The sequence below is a fragment of the Fringilla coelebs genome (assembly GCF_963513975.1).
Source record: "Fringilla coelebs genome assembly, chromosome: 6".
Lineage (NCBI taxonomy): Eukaryota > Metazoa > Chordata > Aves > Passeriformes > Fringillidae > Fringilla > Fringilla coelebs.
In genome coordinates, this window is record NC_140034.1 from 44,743,111 (window position 1) to 44,767,678 (window position 24,568).

General features: G+C 44.1%; 1 protein-coding gene across 2 annotated transcripts in view; it reads left to right on the top strand.

Annotated features, from left to right (window-relative positions):
- LOC311154789 (USP6 N-terminal-like protein) overlaps positions 1 to 24,568 on the top strand; it is a 75,922-nt gene that overhangs the window by 24,829 nt on the left and 26,525 nt on the right. For both annotated transcript variants that reach the window (XM_084207553.1, XM_084207554.1), the window contains exon 3: positions 20,582 to 20,865. The gene's annotated coding sequence lies outside the window, so the exon portion shown is untranslated. The remainder of the gene's footprint in view (positions 1 to 20,581; positions 20,866 to 24,568) is intronic.

Sequence of the window (24,568 nt, forward strand, 5' to 3'; positions counted from 1 at the left end):
CAAAACACACCCAAAGACACCATGGCAGGTTTGTTTGTTCCAGGTTTTGACTTAGATAGTTAGTGAAGCAGAGCAACAGCTTGAAAACAGTGCCCTCGTCCTTCAGCTGCCTGAGGAGAAGTGCAGGAATAAAGTGGCTTAAAGCTCCTTCAGTTCAGCAGTGTGCACAGCAACGCCTTCCTGTTCCTTGTGAGTACACTGATTTTCACAGCCTTCCAGCATCAGCTACTAATTAATGGCTTTGAGAGGGTTTGCTGTGCCTGGGAAAGTTGTGGTGTAGATAGGTCATCTTGCTGTGTCTTCCTGGAAGTTGTGTCTGGTGGCACAAGAGGTTTGTAAGCATGATCTGCTTGTTGCAGCATCTGAGATTGCAGTGATCTGTGTGGCAGGGATGTCCAAGCAGATGGAGATGCCTCTTGCCCTCAGATTTCCTCTACAAAGTTTGTGGCCCATTAATCATGAGGGTGTGTGTCTTTTCGAATGGGCTAACGTTTGTAGATGCTGGATAAATTTTGTGTCACGCATTGGGGATCTCCGTCCTAAAGTTTGAGTTGCAGCTTTGAACTTTGAACACTTGCAGCTTCTGTTTCAGAGTGTCATGTTGTAGAGAAGACAGGACATGCTGTATCTCATTGCTTGGGGATCTGCACCAGAGAAAACATTTCCCCTCTGAATCCTCTGTCCAGGAAAGATGTTTCTGCAGGAACAGTTGGAAGTATCTGTGATCCCCTCTTGCTCTGCTTGTATTTCAGAGCCCTGTCAGAGACACTCTCTTAAGATGCTGGGTCAAAGGGTTTAAATGCTGGAGACCAAACCTTTCCCAGCTCTGCTGTAATGCCTGGGTGTGGTAGCTCAAGAATGGAACACCTGCCACACTGGTTCCAGCCAAGGTCCAGATTGGCCAGTATCCTTCCCTGGTGACAGCCAGAGTGGATCCTCAGGGAAGGAGGAGTCTTGAGATTTAACAGCTGCCCCGGGTTTGTCCTCCTGCAGTTCCCATGGTACTCTGCAGACTCTTTCTGTAACTTGCTTTGAGTAGCAGAACATGCTTCAACACAGTTCTGGGTCACTTGGAAGAAGTATTTCCTCCTTCTGGTTAAATTTTTTATCTGCTGTCTCACGGTCTTTCACTGTGAAGAATTGTTATTTGCTCCTAACATAGTTTGTATTACACCAGTGGGTCCTGCAGGTTGTTTTCTTTCTTGCCTCAGTACATAGGTACTTTTTTTTTTGTGGTGCCCACAGCTTAATATTTTATGATGATCCACTGTCTGCTTTGACTGTGCTACTCTGGAGTCTGAATTCAGGCAAATGCTTTGTGGATGCTTTGAAGGGGATTAGAACTGACCTCTAATTGACGGGAAAAGGGAGTAATGTCAGACTTAGTTGCAAAAGCATTCTGTGTTTCTAGCTGGAGGAGTTGTTGAACATACTGAAGAGAAGGAATTTAGAAACATGCCCACATGACCCCATGTCTATTACTCAGCAGGCATTTTTGTTACACATCTTGCATTTATTTTCTTGCTAAAACTTTAGGCAATTTATCAGTGTTGCCATTTTGTAACTGGACACCCCTTTGTGCTGTCTGCCTCTCTAGCCAAAAATGAAGTGAGAGTGATGTTAGCTAACGACATGATCTCAGCAATTCATCTAGACGAAGACAGACGTTGGCTGCTCTCTCCATTTATTCACTTAAAGTACTGAAAGTCACAAATGAACTCATTTCAGTTTTCCAAATGCTGTGATAAGAAAATAACCAGCCCCATTTTCTAAAACTTTCCAGAGCTGATGTCCATGCACATAGAAAAATCCAACACATCCAAAGCCTAACTCACAGGTTCCTATACAAGAGCACCACTGCTTGAGATGGCTTGATGGAAATAATGATGCATCCAACAAATTGATCATCATGTTCTACAATAGATAGTACACTTAACAGCAGCTTAACTTCCTGTTTTGTCTGTTAGGTTTTTCTGATCTCCCCTCAGCAAAGATTTGTATTTGAATGTTTATGGATTTCTGTGTTGTGCATATTGCTTGGTATGGACTTTGAGGGCAATGGGAAAGCTTTGCCAGCTCTTGCTCCGGGTGAGGTGAGAAAGGGAGCAGGCCAGAAGTTAAGCCTACAGATTTCTAATTCTCTGCTAAGCCTTGTGTTTTTTCTGTGCTGGTCTGTGTTGGAGGATTGGAGATGCATCAACAACAATAGAGTAAAAACTGTGTGGTAACTCATTCTGGTGAAACTGTCCTGTGTGTCTTGGTTTCTCTTTCCAGTGAAATTTCCTTCAAACTCTCTCCCCATCTTCTGGTGCCTGTTCCTGTGTCAGATTGAGAATGGCCTTTGTCCATGGCCAGGGCTCTCAAGCACTAAGATGACTAATTGAGGAGTCTGAGCAGAGGAAACAGCTGCCTGCCTGATCAAATGCTGATCGATTGGCAGGACATTTCCTCTCCTCCTGCTTTTTTGGTAGTCCTACAGTCTGTGAGACTTGTATTCACTGTGCATACAGGATTTGTTCTTCACCTGTGACCAGAATGTGATTGGTGTTTCTTTAGGAATAACAGCAGAACCACGTAGCTGTCATCTGCTCTCCAGAAAGCATTTGGTTACTCTTTTCTCTTATGCTCAGACTTTTCTGGCTTTTGCTCCAAATGCAAGTAGCTTTCTTTGGTCTTTTGTGTTCCTGAAGAACCTTGTGGCAACACTACTCCAAAATTCTGATGTTCAAATTGAGTTGTGCCATGGACATATCCTTCCCCTGAAGGGAGGAACAGAGCCTGGACCACAGGTGACAGATGTTACACATTAAACAAGATGACTTGCCACAGTCTATCTGGCATCAGTGGTCCTGGGAGCTAAACTTTTGTGGGGCTTGCTGTGCCCGTGTGTCCTTTCCACTGTGAGATGAAACTTGGCACAGTCTGGCTTTGCAAAGTGAGTAAAATGCTGTTGGAGATCTTACTGCTGACCCTCTGCCTTTCAGCTGGAGCAGAGCCTGCAGAAGGGAATGCCAGCCTTTGTAAATCTGAATTCAAGGGGCTGCTGTCCCCCCAGGTGCAGGGGATGGAGAAGCCTTGCAGCAGGTTGGGAGCAGGGAGCATCTGTGGCTGTGCGAGCGTTCTGTGCTCACGTGGCAGAGTGTCTGTCAAGGCATGGGTTTACAAACAGAGGAGCTCATTAGTTAGAGCAGCCGGATGGTGTGGCAGAAGGCCCGGACTTGGGTACACTTTTGAGCAGCTACTCAAAGGAGGAGGCAATTGCTGAAACATTCATAAACTTGACTGTGAGCAGACTTCCCAGCTGCCTCATCCTTAGTGGAGACAAGGGAGTGCAGCCAGGAGCTGCTGTACTTATACCAGGAGAGCTGGCAGGGAACAGCAGGCTCCAGAGGTAATTCTCTTCATTAATTCCCATAAAAAATTTCCACCTTCAAAAGTCTAAATGAGCAGAGGCCTACCAGAGCAATACCTCGAGTGGTAGCTTTTCCTGTTTGTTTTCCTCTCATCTTGAGGTTCATATGGAGGAGAATGCTCTTGGAGTCTCAAGAAAAATAGCAACAAAACAATGCTAAACATTGGCTATAAAAAAACCTACTTATTTGGTGCATATGTTGAAATGTGACAATGGGGACATCTCATACAAGGCCCTTGTTATTTTAGCTTTTACTCTTTGACTCATATGCAAGTTGTAATACTTTTTAAAATATAGTTCCCTTATATTTGGAAATAAGGGTACAGTGGTTTAGCTTCCAAAAACCTTCATTCTCTGCATGTCTCTCAAGGCAACCAGGTGTGCTGTACCTGGTTTTACAGCTCTATGTCTCACACAAGCTAGGCTGACCTATCTGGTTGAGAGCATTTTCCCACACCATTGTTTTGTTTTCCTTTTTAAGTTTTCTCCTGTTTTCCTCCTGTAAAGTAGCAGTGGGTGGTGTGAGGAGCAGAGTCAGGAATTCAAGGATAACTGCTGCACTTCTCCTCAGTTCACCCTCTCACGTCTCTCGCCACGACAGCCTGCGTTAGCAAAGATGACACTGTGTAAGCCAGAAGAAATACATTTTTGCTGTTTGAGAAATTGGCAAATCATTACATGCCTCAGTTTCCCTATTTAAGAATGTGTTCTTTTAAATGGCCCTTTTTCTCCCAAGTTTGTATCTCTTTCAAACAGACATGAATTTTGTTATAAGTCTGCAGCAATGTTGTCGTGAATCTGATGCTGCTTCCTCCAGAGAGGCTCGGAGTGCTTCTGTGCGTCAATTAGGGAATGGCCTCCATAAGAGGACAGAACTTGAAAGGGGTTCTTTTTATTTTTTTGGTTTGGGTTTGGTTCTTTTTAAAAGGTACTTTTGCAGATGTTGTGGTTAAAGGCTTCTATATTTAAAACCCTAAATCTTGGAATGCGACTCCATAACAGCACATAGTGGGATTTGGAAAAAGTCTGCTAAAATTGTATATAAGGAATAGTGAAACAGTTAGGTCATGTTGAAGTTGTTAAACTTTCTGGTGCTAGTGCATGTCTTTTGGGTTTTTTTTAATGAATGTTTTTCTTTTTAAAAATACAAATAATGGACCTTCCATTTTAGACAAATGTCCCTTTTTTAGGATGGTGATATTCTTCCTAGTAAACTGTTTTTTTAGTGGGAGCTGCCTTGCTCTTTCCATCTGATCTCTGTGCCCACGTCTCTGAATGTTTCCATTGCAGAAAGGAAGGGGATTCTGGTGCCAGCAGGCAAACTTCAAAAGCTGCAGTGCAGGGAAGTTCACAGTTCTGAGGCATTTGGAATGAGCAAGAAATAAAACAACACCAAAACCCCTTAAACTTCTACTGCTATGCAAAAATAACAGAAAAACTTGCTTCTTGGTTCCTGTAGTCCTTATCATGCTTAAGTACTGAAATGGAATAATCCTGTCATCCCCTAAAATGAACCTCAGATGTTTAGGAGCACCCAATAGCTTTTAAAGAACATATGAATGTTGAATGCTGCAGTTGTGCTGTCACACTTGATGACTTAAAATGAGACTTTTGGGTGCTGTTTAGATGCAGGACACAGGTAATGGCTCTCATTGCATGTAGGGACATTGACTGTGTTTGTCACAAATACAATGACCGGTGTTTGTCACACCACAGACCTGAGTGGTACTCGGTAGTCGTGCTCACCCCTATGCCCAGCATCCAACTCCAGCCATCCTGGTGGAGCTGAATTTGGATTAGGCAATATTTTGCTATCCAAGCCTTCTAAGAGCCTATTGAGAGGGAAGGGGGAATGGCTTTTCCTTCCAAGAGCAGCTGAATGTGGTGCCCTAGTTACCATGGTTTTTTAAATGGAGTACTTCAGAGGATGTACAAAAGCATCTTTAGTACTTGCAGTACAAGGAGAATGAAAGGACCTAGATTGTGTCAGCAGTGTAGCAGAGCCTTAAGTGAGTATCATTCATTTATTGTTAGAAGATGACCCAATTTGGATTGTATTTATGGAGTTGGAGGGGAGAATGGACCTGCTTCAGATTACTTTTGAGCTTTAAATGTACTTACAGGCTTTGTGTAGGAATTGCATTGGCTCCCACTGGGTAAACCGAGCCTTTCCCCATGAGGAAGCAACATGAGGGTGTTCCCCATGTAGTGGAGCAGTGATGCGTCCTGGCTTGTCTTGTGCTGCCAAAATGGGTTGATTAATGCTGCATCTCTCCACATGGCAATGTACTGGATGGGGAAAAAAATGAGTTGTCAGACAGAACTTGCCCAGTTGATTTTTATTTATTTTTATTGCATTTTCCTGCAAGGATTTTAATGCCTCCAGTTACTATATAATTTGCTGTCTAGTTCCAGCTAGGCAGATCCTTAGCTGAAGGCTGTGGCCTTGCAAAGGACTGGTGAAGGTAATAGGTTGTGAAGTCTGCACACAGTGGAATGCTTCTTTTGGTTGGGTTTCATCTCCCCACACTCCCCCTCTTCCTGTAAAACAGGGGGTGGTCTGTTTTAAATGCTACCTGTGTCATGATTCATTGGCTCCTTCTTTTTACCTGGCTGTGATGACAATATCTGCATCTCCTCCTGGGAGTCTCCTATTGTCCTTTAAACAATTTAGGTACTGCTGAGAGGAACATGTCATCTGCAGATCCTGTGAAGGATGTAGTTTCTTGAATTATTTTTTTTCTCCTGCATGGGTTCCTGTAGTCATTACATTAAACTCAACCCTGATTATGCAAACTGCTTTCAGAAGAGTCCACAGCAGAAGCTGCTGTGCTTAAACCCTTCTGCAAATTTGAGAGGGGGAAGTGAGAAGATGAGCATGGAAAACTCACAAGGAACTGAAGCTTGGTAAAGCTCAGCTTTTTCAGCAAGCACTACAAGTTAGTTCAGATGGGCCTTGCGTGAAGAGCAGTGGAAATTGGAGTTGCATTGTCAATTCATTAGCAGCATTCACATTCATTTCAGCGGAGCCAGGGTTGCAATGTCCCACTAAGCAATGCTTTAAGTCTGTGCTTCTTCCCCTGGAGAGGCACATCTGCCTCACATCTTCTGCAGCCTGCTGTTGAAGGGAGCCCTTTCCCCATGGAGAGTGGGAGAAATCCATCCCTCCCTTCCTACAGCTGTCCCAGCCAGCCACAGTCTGGTCTGCTCAAAGGGGGGCTGCATTCCAGCTCTGGAGGTGTATGGCAGGATGGTCACTGGGGCACCCGCTGGAGGAAGGGAGGGCTGCAGGCACTTAGAGACTGCCTGGTCTTGCTCCTTTGAAGATACCATCAGCTGCAAAGTCTGGATGCATCCAAGTACCTGTGCATCCATGTCCAGGCTGTGCTGGCGCCACTTGGCTACTGCATTAAGGGAAGTTGCTGCTGCTCTGTAAGAATCAGCATCCAATGCTTTTAGGTTTACAGAGAATCTGCTGGCTGGAAAAACTTTTTTGTTTGTGGGCCAAGGTACAAAAAAATATGTTAAATGCAGGTGTAGTGCACAGCTGGAGGTGGGGGCTGGCAGGTGGTCTCACAGGGTAGGGTCCCTGGGGTCTGCTAGCACACCAAGGTCAGAGCAGCAGCAGGTTGCTTGCAGCAACTGCAGAAGTGAGCATGTAGGGGCAAACTGGCATTTCTTCCTTTTCCTGGCTTTCTCAGGAGTGCAGATGGTAGGTTTTGATAACTGAAGGCTTAGTACAGAGAGGTCTGTCTAGTGTGGGATATGTAAACCTCAGTTCAGGCTTGGATATGTTCTTTTCTGTCTGTAGGAGGTATGGCTGATTATTCTGTTCCATTCTTTTTTTTCTTTCCTGTTTTTTTTTTTCCCACTCCAATTTCATAGTGTTGGTCCAAGTAAAGGGTAATGAAAATGAAGTGATTTGGCTTGCCTCTTACACAGCCACTGCTGTGTGTAGTTAGCAGTTTAATAAGAAATGAGGCAAGGCAGAGCTCATTTTGCTTTCATATAGCCAAACTATCTGTGTAAGACTTAGGAGTAAGATGGGATAGTAATTGAGTGTGATGTTGTGGTATTTAGGGCAAGATCACAGGAAAAGCATTGTATTCCTTTGAACAGGATGGAGCATTTCACGTGATTTTATTTTTTAACTTTAATTCTGTAATCTTGATCTGTTATCTAAGAGCAGGAAGACGTCCTAAATTTGGAAGTGTATTTCATCTCCTTGAGGAGCAAAAGATTCCATCTTGGTCTGTCTAGGGAGCGCTGGTGTCCCCCTGGTGTGGGTCATCTTGTTTGGGAAATTGTGGAGGTTGCTGTGCCCAGGGCAATGCACTGAGAGACCTTTAAACTTGCATTAGTGCTGAAGGATTTTTCTCTGTTGCTGTTGGCTCACCTCCAAGGTATGTTGTGGGCTGTGCAGTGCTTGCCCACACAACATCCCTCAGCCTTCCCTTCACTGTGTCTCTCTTACCTGAGAAGTCACTCCATAGCAGCTCTTCGCTGGTGCTTCCCACTTGTTGAAATCTGCCTGTATGGGCTGTCTGTCATTGATCTGGCCTGACTGGTAGGCTCACTCCTTCCAAGCTCACTGGAGTTTCAGAAGAAATAAAATAATAGCTTTAATGTCAGTGGCCTTGTATCAGGAGGTTTGGTTACTGCTTTTTTGTTTATCCTGCTAGCTTCTCTCCTAGACTTCTTAGGCATGTGCAGATTATAATTTAATTTCCTCTTGAATTTAATAACTTTGAAAGGACTAAAATCAATAGCTATTTGGAGTTGTGACTGGGGATGCAAAAACTTTCATGCCTTTCTTTTCTACAGCAGGTGCACAGGGAAGCAGAGGGTTGTCCTGTAAAGCAATCCACTGCATGTCTGCAGCCAGAGTCCCCTTTCAAGCTCTATGGGGTAATGTTGGGATACTCTTAATCTCATGTGTGACACTCAGCTTTTTAAAGACCAGAGCTGAGCCTGCTTTTTTACTTTCACAAGTTTGAGTCCCATGTGCTGTGGCCCTCAAACTTGGGGTCCAGAGAGTGGCTTTTCTGCCACTGCACTTCTCCCTGATGTTTTTAACCTGGTTTCAAGGTAGCATCCCGGTCTGCCTCTTTCCCCATTTCACCTCATTGGTATGGACTAGAAACGTACAGTTTATTTTCTACTTTCTGGAGAGATGTAGTCTTAAGTTAATTGAGGGAAGACAGATGGGGCCTGCCAGCTTTTCATATGCCAGCAGCCCGTCGAGGGTAAAAACTAAATGTCTGATGGTTTGCCAGGATGAGCTCGTTAGTGTATTGCCCCAGGGTGGTTAGGACTCGGGGGACAACTTACAAAGTTGGGCTGCAGTAAAGTGTCCACAGAACAGATGACACACATGTCCCACTCTTCGGAGATTGCTGGGTGGTGCAGCCTCCCAAGGACCCGCCGCCTGGACAGGGGAGCCTGCGGATTGGCCGTGGTGTGACATCCTTGAGCATCCGTGGCTGGGTGTGGAAGTTCAAGGGTTGGCTTGCTCATCACCTGCCTGGGTTCCACTGTTGCATCCTTGAAGCCCCGGGGGGAACTGTGAGCTCTTTTCTTAAAAGACAAAAGGCAAAGTGCTACAAACCACAACAGCTTCCACGCTAAAAATACCATAAAAGGTTGTGTCCTTAGGAGCTGGGCATGGGAGCAGTTCCCACCCACATTACTGCAGCATGAGTCACCGGGCTATTGCAACTGCTCTCCGTGTGGATGCCCGGCTGTAGATGCACGGCAGAACGGGGAGAGGAAGGGGAACTGCTCCGCAGCGCTGTGGAAGCGAGGAAGAATTGCAAAGAAGAGGATGACGTGTGGGCATACGTGAACACTTTGCTTTCCTTTTATTAGATTATTTTTTTGTTGTTGTTTGGTAGGTTTTTCGTTCGTTTTGGTTTTTTTGGAACTTCCAGCAAATGGTATTTGCTGATTATTTGAGCTTAAGGCATTTGCAGCCAAGAGTCTTCTGAATATGCAGATACCCCCCAGTTTGCTTTTAGGAAACACAGCAATTGCCACGTGATTAACATGAAGCTGGAAAACCCCTCTGACACGGAAGTACGTTTTATTTACTCTCTTTAAGCGAAGTTTTTTTTCTCTCACTATCCTCTCTCCTCATCTTCATCCTTTAACCCCCTACCCCGATGCCAAAACAGGCTGTGTATCCTTGTGACAGATGGTGTAAAAGCACATCTCCCTTACATTATGCCCTGCTCTTCCCTGTGCACTTTATCCAACAAGAAGGTATTAGTGAGTAAACTTGTTCAGGTTGTTTGGGTTTCTTTCCTGAGACACCACCCACCTGTCCAGGCCCCAACAAGGCTATGGGTATTGTTTTCCCTTTTCCTTCCGTTCTGCTTGACGTCTTGGCTATCGGGGTTTACCGGAATAAGTCTGTCAGTGAGAAATTCTATAAAAAGCTTCCTTTATTTAGACACCAACCCACTAATGACATCATGAGGGCATGTCTTCCAAGTTCCTCCAGGCTGAGTGGACAGAGGGAGGTGGTGGCTGTGAATCTGAGCCCTGCCCCTTTCCCAGTACACTCCTGTAGTTCTGTTCAGTAGCTGTCCCTCAAAATAACCCCAATCTTCCTCCTCCTTTGGGGACAGGGCAGGGAGGCCCCCCCAGCACACTGATGCATCTTTAGCAAATCTTTTAGCAGTAGAATATAGCTGTGGTGGTCTGTCTTCCTACTCATCACTTCCAGGTTAGTCCTTTGCAGTGCTCTTTGGTGGGTATTCACCTTGACTTCTCAGGAAAGCAGGAGGCTTGCGCACTCAGTCTCTGTGATGCTACCAAATTTTCCATCAGGCCAGTTTCAAATAACTAACAGGGAAGCAGGTGAAGTGAAGGTAAAAAAGCAGTGGGAAATAGGCAGATACGAGATCTACTGCTTGTATTATGGTGGAGGGAAAGAGGCATTGGGTGAGGGGCAGCAGGGCAGAAGTTGGCCACCAAAGTAATGCACTGTCAAAATTATTTTGTGAGTGATTTCTTTAAAAAGTATTGGTTTGAGTATTTCTGAGTGGGGGAATGGTGTATATTTGTTAAGGGTTAAAAAGTAGTGAGTATGACCTGGACAAGGTTTGTGGACCTTCTGGAGAAGTTATTCCTGAGTTTCATTTATGTCTTTGGAGAAGAAAGTATGCTATGGAGTGCTAAGCTTCCCCTTGTATGTGCTCAGTTTGTTAAAATGTTATCACAGTTGTTTTCTTATGGCCTGCAGTAACTCCTGGGTGATTTTCTGTGTGATCAGTAAACAGAGCTTATTTAATCAATGGAAAGGTATAAAAGTCTCTACTGAAAGAGTTTGACTGACTTCCTTGATTCTGCTCATCCTACTGTTGAAGTAAGCCCTAAGGCTGATATACATCATGGCTGATTGCTCTTTAGATCTGGGAGACTTTGAGCAGTAGACTTACTAATTCAGTGTATCCATAATGCAGATTTTTCCGGTCCTGTCTAGAATTTGGGTTAGATGAATGGCAGTTTCCAGCCCTGTGCTGATGATACCTGTTCTGCACTGTTGGTCCTTCCCATATTGACCTTCTTGATACTCTGAAGTAATAAGATCTCAAAATAAATCCATTTTGCGCAAATACTCTGCAGCATTGTATGAGTGGCCAAAATACTTTGTTCTCTTTAGGAAGTTATTTTCCAGAGTTAGGTGATGTTAGAAGAAAATACAAATTTGCAGGTGCCAGTTTCTGAGAGTCTTTCAATCAGGTAGCACAGAAAAGTAGGATCTTTGGGAATACTTTCCTGGGGTCTCTTGCTGTGGTCTCTGGCAAAAAAAAGAAAAAAAATTCAGTGTCCAAAATACAACCTTAATTAAAAAACAAATATGTTTTTACCACGGGGAAGTGACATCTGATAATGTTCTCTCTAAAGATGGGGTGTGGGGATTGGGTATTTTTAGCTGTGGCTATTCTCAAGTTGTTTTGTGACCTTCTTCTAATAATACATTTCTTTAACACTTTTCTTAAGAGTTTTTTAGGAAGCTTTTTCAGACAAAGATGGGGGGAGAAGAAAAGGGAGCAGCAGCCCATTGCCAGAGAGCTATGGAAATCTGTGTTCTGATGGATGTTGGTGCCTAAGAGGGGGGCAGTGTTAGAGTTGGGTGTACCTTGTGAAGAACCCTTCCCAGGTCAGAGAGATGCCTTAGGATTCAGCTTTCCCTCTGGCTGTAGCAGCCGTCTGACACTGCCTGCTTCTTAAAAGCAGTTGAACACAGGATCAAGGTTTAAATAGCTGAAAGAGGAAATCTTGGTCAGAGGAATGATGTGTGGATAGAGATGCTATGATGGAGGAATCCCATGGAAGGGCAGGTGTAAGAAATGGCAATTTAAATTTCAAGTCTTTATGGTTTGGGGTTTTAGGGTGTGGCTGACTGTCTGGAGTCTCTTGGGATTTACCTGCAAATGTTGCCTCTGAGATAAGAGAGTCAATACGTTCCCATGTGAAACCTGAAGTTCTTCATCATCCAGCAGGTGCTGGGCTTCTCCTCACCTCTTGCTGACAGACTGAAAAGCAAGCACAGTTTTTGAGAGACCAGTGAGCTGATCCTGGGTTTTTGTGAACATCAAAGGTGCTGTGAAAAAGTTTCTCAAAGAGAGGTGATATGAAAGATAGGACAGAAGAAGCATTTTCAGGCTGGGTTGCTGACGTTGTCTGTATCTCAATAGCTACCCATGGAAATGGTGGCTTTCCAAAGGGAACAGCAGTTATGTGTTTCCCCAGGCTTGACTCTGGTGGTATTGTGGGAGGAAAGCAATTAAGCTGATGGTAAATAATAAACACACATGAAAGTAAGCAAGCTGAAAGAAGGACAGTCAAGAGTGGTCTGGCTATGCTGCATCTGTGGTGTGCTGCTCCATCTCAGAGAGCATCAGGAAAGTTCTCCAGGAAGAACCTGATGGTGGGGCTGGAGAGGTGTCTGGCTGAAGGGATGAGGAAGGTATTTTAGTGGTTGTTTACTTGTTTATATAATTTTTTTTTTCAGAACCCAGATCAGTGATCAGTGGTTTCTGCTAATTGGGAATAAATTAAATGAGCTGAGGCCATTTTGCTTTCCAGGAAATCCTTTTATACTGTGGTGCGTTTTTAATGACCAGAGGCACAGTCAGAAATGACAACCCAGTCTACTGAAGGTGTAAGACCACAGCCTTGAGTCTGGAAAAAGAAAAGGTTGCTGCTCCCCAAAATACCAAGCCCACATCCTGGGCTACTGGTTGGGGAGAGTGGGCTGTGTGGTGTGGGGTGCTTGCAGGTCCCACACTGCTCTGGGGCTGGGCAGGGCTTGCCACAGTAAAGGGGATCTTGCTTGAAAGAGGTTATTGATCATTCAGCATCAGAAACTTGCCAAAGTGGACTTTCCTTCACCACTCTCCCTGCTCACATGTTCTTGGACCAAGAAATTACTTACTCATTTTGAAGCTCAGATTTTTGAAATCTGTCTTCAGCAGAGTCTTATGCCAAAATGAAGGCCAGAGTTAAGGACTTCTGAGAGTTTTCATCAGGAAATGGTGCAGGGCTGGTGCTGAGTTCCTGTAGGTGCCAGTTGTGCATTTTCCCTTACATCAAGTTTGGGACACAAAGTGGTTATCTGGGTAATCCTTTCATTGCAGGGAACCCCGCCTGTGGATGAAAGCTGTTTGGGCTTGGCATTGGCAGTCATGGGCAGGCTTCAGTCATGAGTCTGCAACGTGTCAGCTTGGGTGGCCAGAGTTGAGTGTTTCATATCCCGAATAATACTAGGACTTTTGGTGCCCTTCTTAGGTTTAGGACCTGGCATTTGATACTCTGGTTGCCTAAAAAAAGATTAAATATAAAGAGTGACTGATTGGTGCTTTTTTGGAAACTGTAACCTTGGTGCCCTGTTTTCATGTCACACCTGGGTTTAATTCATCAAAACTCATTAGCAGAAGTGCCACGGGCTTAGTGCCTGGTCCGAGAATGTTTCATTTGGTTACTGAATAAAGGAGCAGCACCGTCAGGAGTGGAAGCATCATCTGTGTCGTTTGGGGATGAAACACGGTGATAAGGGATCTGGCAGGAAGGAAGTGCAGTCTGTGGTGAGAAGAGCAGGTCCTCAAAGGAGCATATTTAGAGCACAGCGGATACTCAGGGTGGGGACAGTATCTTCTGGGGATGGTTTGTAGCTGGAGAACAGGGGTAGCCACTTGAAGCCAGGTCAGTGGTTCAAAAGGGGCCCTGTCTCTTCAAGCCATGCTGTGGGAACATCATCTTCTCAACAGGACCTGTAAAGGGATAGAGGAGGTGCTGGAGGCTGCGGGGCTGGGAAGGGCAGCACCGGGCTGTGCTGGTCTGGGCTGGATTTACTGGGTGGGCTCCGAAGGGCCGCTGTCTCAAATCATCCCCTGCTGCTTATTGTTGGAAGTGAGCTGTTTCTCTACAAAAAACCCTTCTGAAGCAAGGGGCGGCAGAAACAATCTAGAAAAGCAAATATTTTCTGATAACAGTGAGCAGCAAGCTTTTGTTTGCTGTCAATGGAAGGAAGTGGGAGAAACATGTAGTAGCTATAACGCAGCACAGGCTTTACTGCTGGAAAAGAGATTTAGTGCACACATTTCTCTAGCAGGGGAGATATCCTTGAGAAAGGGCTGCTTAAAGTGAGTGGGAAAGGCACGGCTTTTGTTTTGCTGCAGCAGTGCATCTGTGTGAAACAGATGCTAAAGGAAGGTCTGTGGCCAAGATGAAAATCTAGGTTCAAGCTTACATGTGAAGTGGGAAACAGGGAGATGAAGGCCTTATTTTGTATTCAGCCAGGACAAGATTGGAGCAACTGAGATTTAAATTAAAGGGAGGCCCCTGTACTCAACTGACAGCAATGATAAAATGTGAACCAGCTCTGATCTCTGTTCTCTGGAAAGATCCTTCCTGCTGAAGAACTTGATACTTTGTTTTAAAAAAAGGCAGAAAGCTCCCATGCAATATTAGATTTGAAGTCTTATCTAAAGGCCTGCAGGCATGTTCTAACTCAAGTAGGCATTTTATTCTTTGTGTTGGACCCATTTTTTACATTAGGTAAAAAAAGTTTCTTTCTTATCAAAAGGCACTTCACTGTCCTTAGATGCGTATTTATTTGCAACTTCCCTTTTCCAAGCTTTCTTGCACAGTGCAGAATCCAGCTGCCCTTCAGTAGGATGCATTGTGGTCTCCCAGGTTTTGATCTTGGAACAGGAAGATTCATTTCCCAAGCTGCTGAGGAAATCATCATCCTGCTTGCAAATGCCTTTTGTAGCAGTCAACTAAATTTTTGTGTTTATAAGTGAACTGTTTAAAGTGAACTGTCTAGTTGTTGCTTTGCTGGGTAAATGTTTAAAGTATTTTTAAGGTAAATGCGCCTTTCAAGTTCAAAGTACCTTTTCTTTTTTTCTTCAGCTGAGCATGTTTTCAGCTAAGTAGAGCTGCATCTTGAATTGCAGGTGATAGTTGAATTGTGTTTGTTTGTTTCCAGGAGAGAACAGCATCCTGTGCTGCTTTTCTGGACAGCCTTGCATGGGCCTGCATCATACCAAATGCTTGTCATTATATAATGGCCACAAACTCTCATGTACTTAAACTTCTCCCTCTGCTTTTTTAAACTTTCCCCTCTGCTTTTTATCTCATCCAAGAAAAGGTTTTGGGCATTTTTTAGTTCTTCCAATTCATACTGTTACTCCCTTCATGCAAGCTCCAGCTTTCACTGGAAAAACTTTTCTCAAGTATTTCTATCAATAGACTTGAGCCTGCTCTGGTCCCCTTTGGCTTGCTTTTATCCCACTTCCATTGCTGTCCATTATTCACGTCAGAAGTGCTGAGGACATGCAAAAAAGTAAATGTTGGTAATAGATCCACTGTGGTTCTGAGCTCAGGCTTTTCTGAAGTTCCTTGTGTTGCTTTCTCAAGCATGTTTGATCAAAGGTGCTGAATGCCTCTGAAAACCTAGAAATGGAAAGGTGGCATCTGGTTTGATGTCACCTGGCTCCCTTAATTGTACATCCCCTTGGATCCTGGCCTTCACAGGGGCAGGCATCCAGCACCAACCCACCTGGTATTCTTCCACCCTGGGCATCATTTCATTGTACTTATAACCTAAATAGAGAAACTGCTGGTGAAATAATATGGCTTGTTCCAAAATATTGGTACCATTTAATTTTTCTTGTCTGGAAAGCAGTGTCTGTCTTTCAGCCTCTGTGGAAGGTTTAGTTTTATATCAACCACAGTAAAATGCTAACAGCCAAATACACATTGATTGTGAGATGTGTTTTGAAGCACTGACCGAATGGGACAGGTGTTGATTTCAACACTGTTCAAAATCACAAGAATCCTTGAGTTATTTTCATATTAACTCCTAATCTGAAAAGCTGCCTTTAGAAGGGTATCCTACATGGCCCTTGCTGTTTCACAAGCTAAAGTATTATCTCTGCATTACCTCTTTACCTATGGTTGGATTTTATAAACATGTTTTCCACTAAGAGAAGAGGGGAGGACTTCTTGTGTGGACAATTCCCTCAAAGAAAAGGCAAGCACTATGAGGAGGGGAAACTGATAATAACAGATCTGGATCAGGCTTATGTACTTAGCAATTTCTTTGCTTCATTCTTCGCTGGCAGTCAGGCTTTCCACATCTCTCAGGTGGGAACTGGGGGAGTGAAGTCCCTCCCAATGTAAGCAAAGAGCCACATTCAAGACCATCTGGTGAAACTGAATAAGCACAAGTCTGTGGGGCCCAATGGGATGCATTCCAGGATTCTGAGGAAACTGGGTGATGTGGTTGGCCAGTCATTTTCCATCATTTTTGAAAATCCACAGTTGTCAGATGAAGTCCCTGATGACTGGAACAAAGGGAAGCATCACATCTGTTTTTAAGAAGGATAAAAGGGGGACCCTGTTAACTACAGATCAGTGAGCCTCTGTGGCTGGGAAGATCATGGAACAGAGATCCTCATGGAGGCAATGCTAAGGCCCGTGCAAAAGACGAGGAGGTCATCTGACACAGCCAGCATGGCTTCACTGTGGGCACATTCTGCCTGACCACCCCGGTGGAGTGACTGCAACACTCTGCAAGGGAAGAAGACCAACTGGTGTCATCTACCTAGAGGTCTGTAAGGCCTTTGACTTGGTCTCGCATGGTACCCTCATCTCTAAAGTGGGGTGGTATGGATTTGAAGGGTGAACTGCTGTGTAGCGAAGAAATTGGCTGGCTGGAGATAGTCAGAGAGTTGTGGTCAGTGGCTCTATGTCCATTTGGAGGCCAATGACAAGTGGTGTCCCTCAGGGTTCTGTCTTGGAGCTGGCTCTTCATGAGCCAACAGTGTATGCTCATAAATCAGAAAGCCGAAGCATCCTGGGCTGCATCCAAAGCAGGATGAGGGAGGGGGTTCTCCTGCTCTACTCTGCCCTTGTGAGACCCCACCTGGAGTGCTGTGTCCAGCTCTGGAGTTGTCAGCATGAAAAAGTCATGGACCTGTTAGAGTAGGTACAGAGGAGGGCCACAGGGGTGATCAGAGGGCTGGAGTACCTTTGCTATGAGAACAGGTAGAGAACTGGGGTTCCTCAGCCCAGAAGAGAGAAGGTTTCAGGGGTACCTCAGAGGACCTTTCAATACTGAAAGAGAGCATAGTAAAAAAGAGGGAGAGTGACTTTTTACACAGGTGCATATGGATAGGACAAGGGTAAATGATTTCAGACTAAAAGAAGAGAGATTAAATGTTAGGAAGAAATTCTTTACTCAGGAAATGGTGAGGCGCTGGAAGAGGTTGCCCAGAAAGTTTGTGGATGCCCTATCCCTGAAAGTGTTCAAGGCTAGGCCAAATGGGGCCCCAAGCAACCTGCTCTAGTGAATGGCACTCTGGCCTTAGCATGGGAGTTGGGAATTAAATTATCTCCAAGGTCCCTTCTAACCCACACTGTTTTACCCACATGATTCTATGATTTTAACAAAATGTTAAAAAAAAAAAATCCTGCATTTCTTTAAGTTGGGGTGATTTTAGGAGTTAACAACAAGCAAAAAGAAAGAGAAAAGTTATGTTGTAATTAAAAAGATTCCATATGACTTAAAAAATTACGTATCCTAATGCTGTCCTACATTTAGTTCCAAGCCTGTTAAGAAAAGCTTTGGGAGACATTTTCTCAGTACTTTCCAGTGTTGGATCAAATACTTCTTGTTTCCCTCAAGTTTTCTATTACTGGATTTGCTTGCATGGGGCTTTGATAGAAGAAAACAAGTTAACAAAAGCTCATGCATTAGCATCTGGAGATGCTCTTTGAAGGTAATGCAAGTCCAGGATACTGCCAGTAAAATGGTCAGGGAGTGTCCTCTGCAGAGGCTGCCAAAGACAAATAATTTCCTGCAAGGGTTCTGTATTTGGAGGCAGTGTGAGCTGATTAAACTCATTAAAGTGACTGAAGGAATGAGGGTGGTTCCTAGGGGATGGGCATTAGTTGGGGTCAGACTAATGGCTGAAGATCCCTCTCTCCTGAAAAAGAGGTGAAGTCAGAGGCTCTGGAAAGCAGTATAAGACACACAGAGTCAGCATAGGTCTCATTCAACTCAGTTTATATATCTGCAGCATACAAGTCATTTGCCTCAATAATTATTTTGGACAAGTTTTTCACAGACAAGCTGCATCTTGTTAGTGGAGTTTTAAATTCCTACTCTTTAATTTCATTGGCTGTACCAGCAACTTTATATAACGGTACATTTGTCATTTCCTTGTATGTGTTTAAAAAAAGATGCTGCATGTTTGTGCCAAAGAGAGCACAGGGTGCTGGCAGCATGGTAAGTTATGTTTGCATCCTTGTTCCATTGGTTTTGGCTGGGGAACATCACTAGCTCCACAGTGCCCGGGGTGACATCTTGTGTATCAGCCAGGACACGTGTCCTCACCCTGCTGCTTTGGGCACATGTTGGGGGTAGGTGGCCTCTAGCTGACTGTGCCCTGCCAGAACCAGGGAAAGTTTTAAATAGTAAAAGGAGACTTTAGCTTACCCAAAATTGCCAAGTATAGCTGGAGGCAAGAATGACAAGGGAAAAGTAGCATGTCCTGTAGTGTTGCTACATGTACCATAAAGAATAAAATACAGTGTTTTAGGAGGAATGCATGTCCAAGTGGAGAATGACCATCATTGTAGCTTCCTTTAGTTTATGGTTAAAGAAATGCAAACTGCTTTTCCAGTCTTAAGCAAACAGAAGAAACTGGTTACTAAGCTCTGTGTTGATATAGTTCCCTTCCAGGTCAGTGCATCACCTGAAAAAAGAGATTTTTTTTTCCCCCCTCTGGCTTTTTCTTTTTTTTCCCTTTTTATAGACACTGGAATAAAAAAAGGAGGGAATGCAGAGAGAAAATTAATCTTCAGTTCCCCAAAGAAGCATGTGGACCTTTGCATTCTTCAGTTTGCTTATTTTTTTCAAATGAAAAATCATTTAAATAATGATGCTTTAAAAAAATAAGTCAAGCGTCTTTGATTTTTGTGCAGGCCTTTGTCTGGATTTTTTTTTGCTATTGTTGTCTCTAGAAGAGGAGCTTACATTAAAAAGAGTTTAAAAAATGTTAGGGTGTTCTTCTATTCCCTGTGAAGTCTAAAAATAGAAGCTGACAAAGAATTGCTTATAGACTCACTGCTCTGTTCAGAGGGTTTAGTCTGAAGCTGCATCTTCTGACTTTGCAACAGCTGAGCTGTGCAGAAGCACCAAGGCTGGGCTTACTGAACATAAGCAGGGAGACCAAAGCTCTTTATCAGCCCTCCTATTTATCTCCTCCCAGCCCCATCCTTGGGGAGAAGAGGGCCAAGGCACAGCACCAAACACGTGTGTGGGAATGAGAGCAGGGTGTAAGTACTGGGAGTAAAGGAAGAAGGATGGTAGGGAGAGGGTTAAGAGAGGTTTTATTTATTGGTAGTGCTGCTCATGTTGAGGGGTTGGATAGCATATAGTTGCAGTCGTACGTGGCTTTTTAGTTATTTCTATAACTAGAAGGCTTGGCCAATGTATTTGGGTTTCTTGACATTGCTGTGGTCAAGCAGCAAAGTGTTGTCATCGTCGTCACCACAGCTTGCAATTATACTGTAAAAGCTTGGTGCAAATAGCTTGGGAGAATAGAGGCAAATGTGTGTAATCTACATTTAATGTGTGTAAGACACTTTATAACCTACTAGGTGATAATATATATAAAATATAATCTGTGTAATGGGTTGCTTGATTATAATGGTGGCCACCTCTGAAAGGGTGTGAAGCATTCTGCACTTTAGGGCCTCCAAGTTATTGTGTCTTGAGTGCTGGAAAGGTGACAACAGGGAAATTCAGCACAGGACAGCTCAGGATTGTGTGGAAAAGTCCATTTGCTGGTGTTTGTGAGGGAGACTTGGAAGAGAGGTGGTGTTATTAAAGTGGCGGCTCATGACAGAAGTGAGCTGTACTTCCTCTGCCCAGTGCTTGCTGACTTCAAGCAGAGCGTCATACTTTGGGATGCTGTCCTGATTTCATACTTGTGGAATTAGTGTGTTGCTTCTCTGAGTTTCTGAAGGTGAGAACTAAAAAGTTGGTTTTTGTAAGTGATAGCTCTGTGTTGGGCTCTGCTGTCCTTTAGAGTGTGTAGCTGTTTGGATGTATCAAGGAGAACTGCCAGTGCTGGAAGGTGGATCAGGTAGCACAGCTGGTGGCAGCTCTTCTACCATGCAAGTCAGTGATGTGTCTTGGGCTTAATCTGACCCAAGTCCTGAAGTAATGGCTTGAACCCTTCATTGCAGCCCTTCTTGGGGGCAACATAATTTTAGATTAGCTGGAGTAGAATGTAATACTGTTCCTTTGGCTTGGGTAAGGGGGCATCTTCTGCCTGCTGAGTTACCAGTGCCACGTGCCTGCTGGTATAAAGGTGTGTTGGGCTCTGAGACCTTCACAGGAAACCCTGGGACCTAACCAGGGTGGAAAATGGCAAGAAAAATCACACCAGGGTTTTTTTGCAACACATACAAGTGTACTTTACTTTCTGCCATTGTATGCCCTGCAGTTACAGCCTATTCCTTCCCCACCAGCTCCAAAGGAACCTTCCTTTCCTCTGTGTTCAAAGACCCCGGGTTGGTAAAGGATGGTGCCTTTGCTGTGCCAGAACTGGAAAACTGATCAACTTCTTATTTCCTTTGCAGTGAGCCTGGAGGACAAGAGAGTGTGGATTGCCGCCTGCCTTGCCTCTTCTCCCAGCCACCTGTGGTGAGCTCTCACGTGCCAGAGGACAAGGGTGGAGGAGAGCAGCCACGTGAAGCTGGGCCGGTGTGGGTGAGCCAAAAGGCTTTTGACCGGTGGGCCGTGGCAACTGGGGGTCCTCACTATCCTGCAGCAGAGACAACTGGCTCCTGCCAGGTAGATGCCTTCAGGGGAGTGGACAACTCCAGCTGAACTGATGAATCTTGGCACCTGATACAAGGGTCAGGTAAGGGCACATTGCTTGGAGCTGGGTTGTGTTTTCATCCTGTTTTCTTCAAACTCATAAACTGGCTCCAGAACAAATGAGAATCGCACTGAGACCTGTCATATATGGTGATTATATATGCTAGTAAATGAGCAGGATCTTATCTACAATGATGCTGGATGCTTTGGTTTGTTGGGATTTTGCTGGTGGCATCAAAATGAGTTGCAGTGGAGGTTCTCTCTTGGTGTTCCCACTGCCTCTGCTGAGGGAGGTGACTGTAGTTTTATCCAGCGCAGCATCCAGTGCAGTTTCAGATACAATGCAAGTTTACTAGGACAGGAGATCACTTCAATTTTCTGTAGCACATCTGTGATTCATCTAAAGTGATCTATGGGCAGTCATTTTCAAAGACCCCAAGACAGTTAAACCTTCCTGCAATTTAGCTGGCTTAGTGCTCCTTATGCTCTTTAAACAAACAAACAAAAAAGCTTGCTTGTGTTCTCCTGGGTTGTAGTCAAGGAAATAAATATGCAAACAGGATCTCCTGTATCTTGGTTCATCCTGCTTGATAGTAATTTCATTCCTGAAGCTGTAATTCACTTTGTGAGTACAGGTCTTGATTTCCTCTCTGGTAGCAGGGATGTAATTGTGTGCCGGATTTGAGCTAAGGTCAGGGATGCACAGTCCAGTGAAGTGTTTTGAAGCTGGTGCTGGTCAGGATGTTTGCAGTCTGGGTTTGTTAATGAGAGAGAATCTACACAGGGGATCAGCAGAAGTCCTTGATGCAAGTGCACTGAATTTGTTGTCCATTTTGGAGTAGAAATTTAGGGGTCTAGTAAAAAAATGCTGCAGCAGCTGCAACACCGGAGATGGGTATGCTGGCCTGTCTTGCACCACGGCCTCAGGAGCAGGTTGACTTCTGCATGGGGCTGGTTCTCACAAAGCAAAAGCTCTGCCTGCAGTCAGCAGCGTGTGGCCATCACTTCCTTCTTGGCTTGTCACCTCATGGGCACATAGCCGGACATGCCTGTGCCCTGTAACAACCCACAGTCCCTCCTGGGTTCCCTGGGGGGCTTTGAGGTTTCCTTAGGCTGCGCTGGAGCAGTCCCAAAGCCGTGATCGCTGTGGCTGTTTATGGTAGGTATGTGCAGTGGTGTAATGCTGTGGCTTTGCTTCTGAAAGGCTTTGAGCGTGCGGGAAAAGAGCCTCTGATGACAGCTTCTTTTGGCTTGCAGCTGCTGACTGTCTCCCCACGTTCTACCAGGCAGCCAGGATGGGCAGGTTGCTTCAAGACCTTTGCCTGTGTGGTTTGAAGCATGTCAAGGTGCCTGTTTCATGCACTTAAAAAGCCCTGATGGGGCTTACTCAACTTCTCACAGCTTTCCTTAGTTGCTTTCACTGCGTGGCCAGGATTACTCCAGGGTGTGCAAGTGTGTGAGTCACTGTTACAACTAGTAGAAGCTTTACAAGAGAGTAGTAGCTTTCAAAGTGCTTTGCTGGGAGGTGGTGCAGACTGCAGCTGTAACTTGTGAGAGGCTTTTGCCTCTAGCAGATGTATAAGCATTTTCACTTGCATAGATGTATATGCTTTTCTTTTAAAACTGTTCCCCTAATGCAGAAATTGCAGGCTGGTACCATAGATGGCTAAAGACATAAAATGTTGTGTTTAAATGTGCTTTTAAAATAGAACATGAAACAGGAACGGTGACTTGTTGTGTTTCAGCAGTGGTGAGTGTGACTGTAGAAAGTAACCTTTTTTACCTTATTCCACAGCAGTAATTTCATTCTGATAGAGGCCAGAGTGAAGTACAGTGTGTCAAAAGTTGCCTTCTTTAAATTCTCCTAGCAGCAGTCTCTATTTAAAGTTAAGTGGACATAGTCAGAATGAGAGCACACATTCACGTAAACCCATTTCTGCTTTTTCAATGACCTTCCACCAAATAGAAACCAACTACAAACATGTTGTCTTAGTCTCAAATGGCTTGACTAGATACTGTTCTACAGTACAAAATATTTAAAAATTGGATTCCAGAATATCCTCAAATCCAGGCTGAAACTGAGAACATGTTACTATGCTGTGTTTCCTAAGAAGAGATTTTACTGATATTTTCATTTCAAAAGCCCACCTGTCAAGTACTGGCAGGGTGATTGCTGATGAATTGATAAGCGTGAGACATGGTGTTGTGGCTGGGTGTGACAGGGGACGTGTGTGTGTCCTGGGGTGTGTCACAAGGAGCACTGCTGCTGGGCCATGGGAAATGCTCAGTTCTCCTGGGCAGTGAGCAGGGCTGCAGGGCTGGTGGCTGGTGGACAGAGGCTCCCCTCTCCTAGCAGGCTGGTCCTGCGGGTGCTATCCCATGTGGGGCAATGGGAGCCTGGCAGATCTGACCGGAAAAATATGGGGCTTGTGGGAAGGGTATGAGAGTAAATCTGATTTATGGAGAATAATTTTGACATGAAGTCTTGGATTTTTGATGCAGATACTTTCTTCTTGCTGCCAATATTTGAGATTCCAGCTGGTGAATTAATTCAAGGAAAGTTGCTTTCATTCAAAAATTGTGTATTTTATTTCAGGTTTGCTGATAGCTAGATAATGTTCAATGTGGGTAGACAGTAATGTGCATTTTCATTAAATATTTTTAGGCTTATTGTAATTGGTTTTAATATTTACTTCCTTAAATTTTAGACTGGAAGCTGCAAGTGTTAGTGTGAGATGACAGATTGTGGATGTTTTCAACTCATTCTTTTTAAAAAGAGCTAGTTCATAATTTTTTTTTTGGTTGAATTTAAATGTGCATGGTTCAGGGCATTCTGTTGCTTATATCCTAGTTAATTATCTAATACCATTATTGCATAGTTCACATTTTCTTACTATTCCTGTTCATAGCAGCTTCATCTTGTGTGTTTGTCATGGAAGAAAAATCTCTTTGCTAAGAAAATAAAAATACAGTACTCTCAGGAGAAAATTGGGTGGCAGGGTTGAGAAAGTAATTTGAGTGGTATATTAAAAAAAAGAAAGTATGCAGTCATACATAGGTAAATAAAGAAGCATGGCAGGTATACTACAGCCTGTTCCTATTTATAGGAGGCCTGTTTACATCAAGTAAAAAAATTGTTTCATCAAATCCTTCAGAAAAGAAATCTCGGTGGTTTCCATGTACACAAGGTGTCATTTCCCTCAAGCAAAGGCTATATAGCATCATGATGTCAAAACTACTCTGGAGCGCATGCAGAATTAAATAATGAAAGTACCCTATTCAATATCTGCTGTTACAGAGCTGAGCTATGTTCTGTTCCCTCTCCAGAGTACTTTGACAAGCGCCTCGTTGAGCACAGCACGGTCTCTGTGCTCTCTCAAGCAGCAGCACTGCGGTCACACCGCAAGGCCGGTGAAGCTGCTTGCCATCTCCAGCCTTCCCACTGCCATCAAGCATTTTCTCTGCTTTCAAGTTTTTTCCTAAATTTGGTCTTTTGCAGTTTTATAGAAAGAGAAAACAAATATGCATATTCCAGGAATGAGATTAAAAACTGGCTCCTTTTCACAAGTCTGGCGTTTTGGGCTGCAGAGAGGCTTTTGCAGAAGTGAATGCCAAAATATATATGTTCTTGCTCTGTAAATCCTCCCATGGTACCAAGTTGCTCTTCCTTTGTTATTCTCTTAGAGTGTGGTCAGAGATGTTCAGAATAGTTTTCACTTTATAAGTGTCTTGAAAAATTGCCCATT